Genomic DNA, 2,500 nt, shown 5'->3' with positions numbered 1-2,500 from the left:
TGGAGAGAGGACGGTACAGAGGTACGTATTGGATTTTTTTTTTTTTGACATGCTGTCTTGAATTTGACAATACTCGCATAATTTGCGTCCGAACTTAAAAATTAGATATTTTTGCAGACTTGTTGACGATACCCTAAGGTTACTGTGTGAAAAGTTTTCCAATGAATTCTGTTCCTCTATCACTGAGGAAAAAAAACTTGTCAAAAAGCGGGTCACTTTTTTTTTGGGGGGGGGGGGGACACCCGATATATAGAAACTGAAACTGAAACTGAAAAATGTTTTAATGCCATTGACATTACAGTCCTATTGGCATGGGACACATCAGAATAATCGTTCAACACATACAAACCAAATAGCATGAATATAATATGTAACAAAGTCGCAGGAACAAACCTGGCTGCAAACAATAGAAAACACTCATGTCGAAAACGGCTATACCCACGTTCGATAAACTCACGGCGTGATCAACCTAAAACAAAAGTAAGAAAAAAGAAAAGTAAACCTATACATATTCAGTTAATTTGGACTTTCTCTGTGCATATTCAAAAACGATACACCCGATATATAGAGATAGAGAGAGAGGGATAGTGAAAGGAGGATGGTGGTTAGAAAGATGGAAGGAGGGAGGTAGAGTAGGGGGAGAGAGGAGAGGAGGAAGGGGGGCAGGGGGCGGGGGTGGGGGCGGGTGGGGGGGGGGGGAAACAGGGAGAGAGAAAGAAGAAACCGAGAGATGTACAGAGAGGGGGTGAAGAGATGGAGGGAGTAAATTAATGTGCCTAGAAATGAGGGGTTGAAGGAAGGGAGGTATAGTGAAAGAGAAGGTGGTGGTGGTGGTGGTGGTGGTGGTAGTAAGATGGAGGTTGGGGAGTAGAGAGGGAGAGAGGCTAGGGGGCGTGGTGGGGGGGGGCGGGGAGAGAAGAGAGAAGAGAGAAAGGTGGAAGGGAAACGATGAGAGAGAGAGAGAGAGATACAGAGAGAGACAGAGACAGACAGACAGACAGAGACAGAGAGAGATGAAGAGAGACGGGGGTGGACAAAGAGAGACAGACAGACAGACAGACACAGACAGAGAGTCAGAGAGAGAGAGAGGTACTACAGAGACGGGGTGGACAGAGAGAGACAGACAGACAGACACAGACAGAGAGTCAGAGAGAGAGAGATTGAGAGAGGTACTACAGAGACGGGGTGGACAGAGACAGACAGACAGACACAGACAGAGTCACAGAGAGAGATCGAGAGAGGTACTACAGAGACGGGGTGGACAGAGAGAGACAGACAGACAGACACAGACAGAGAGTCAGAGAGAGAGAGATTGAGAGAGGTACTACAGAGACGGGGTGGACAGAGACAGACAGACACAGACAGAGAGTCAGAGAGAGAGAGAGAGAGAGAGGTACTACAGAGACGGGGTGGACAGAGACAGACAGACACAGACAGAGAGTCAGAGAGAGAGAGAGAGAGAGAGAGAGGTACTATAGAGACGGGGTGGACAGAGACAGACAGACAGACAGACACAGAGAGTCAGAGAGAGAGAGAGAGAGATCGAGAGAGGTACTACAGAGACGGGGTGGACAGAGAGAGACAGACAGACAGACAGACACAGACAGAGAGTCAGAGAGAGAGATCGAGAGAGGTACTACAGAGACGGGGTGGACAGAGAGAGACAGACAGACAGACACAGACAGAGTCAGAGAGAGAGATCGAGAGAGGTACTACAGAGACGGGGTGGACAGAGACAGACAGACAGACAGACACAGACAGAGAGTCCGAGAGAGAGAGATCGAGAGAGGTACTACAGAGACGTGGTGGACAGAGAGAGACAGACAGACAGACACAGACAGAGAGTCCGAGAGAGAGATTGAGAGAGGTACTACAGAGACGGGGTGGACAGATAGAGAGACAGACAGACAGAGACAGACAGAGAGTCCGAGAGAGAGAGATCGAGAGAGGTACTACAGAGAGGGGAGTGGAGAGAGAAAGAGAGGGAAGGAGGGGATACACGTCTAGAGAGAGGAGGGGGTGGAAGGAGGGAGGGACGGAGGGAAAGCGAAAGATGGAGAAGGGGAGTAGACAGAGAGAGAGCAAGGAGGGGGGTAGAAAGAGAGGAGGGAAGGGAAATCGACAAAGAGAGAGAAGGAGATCGAGGTAGGTAGAGAGGAGGGAGGGTGGAGAGAGAGAAGGACGGAGGGAGAGGGGGAGAGAGAGGGAGAAAGAGAGAGGGGGAGGGAGAGAGAGGGAGGGAGAAAGAGGGGGAGAGAGAGGGGGGAAGAGAGAGACAGAGAGAGGGGGAAGGGAGGGAGAGAGGGAATAAGGGGGGAGAGAGAGGGAGAGAGAGGGGGGAGGTAGAAAGAGAGGAGGGAAGTGAAATCGACAAAGAGAGAGAAGGAGATCGAGGTAGGTAGAGAGGTGGGAGGGTGGAGAGAGGGAGGGAGGGAGGTACGTAGAGAGAGAGAGAGAGGGAGGGGAGGGGTGGAAGGGAGGAAGGGTAGGACAAGGGGGA

At 50.6% G+C, this 2,500-nt stretch overlaps 1 protein-coding gene across 2 annotated transcripts in view; it reads left to right on the top strand.

The window, feature by feature from the left end:
• Window positions 1-2,500, top strand: part of LOC143299767 (uncharacterized) — a 30,261-nt gene that overhangs the window by 18,343 nt on the left and 9,418 nt on the right. The gene's annotated exons all lie outside the window — the stretch shown is intronic.

This window comes from Babylonia areolata, chromosome 25 (assembly GCF_041734735.1).
Source record: "Babylonia areolata isolate BAREFJ2019XMU chromosome 25, ASM4173473v1, whole genome shotgun sequence".
NCBI lineage: Eukaryota > Metazoa > Mollusca > Gastropoda > Neogastropoda > Buccinidae > Babylonia > Babylonia areolata.
Note: the sequence above shows the minus strand (reverse complement) of the source record. Positions and strands in the feature narration are given on the sequence as shown.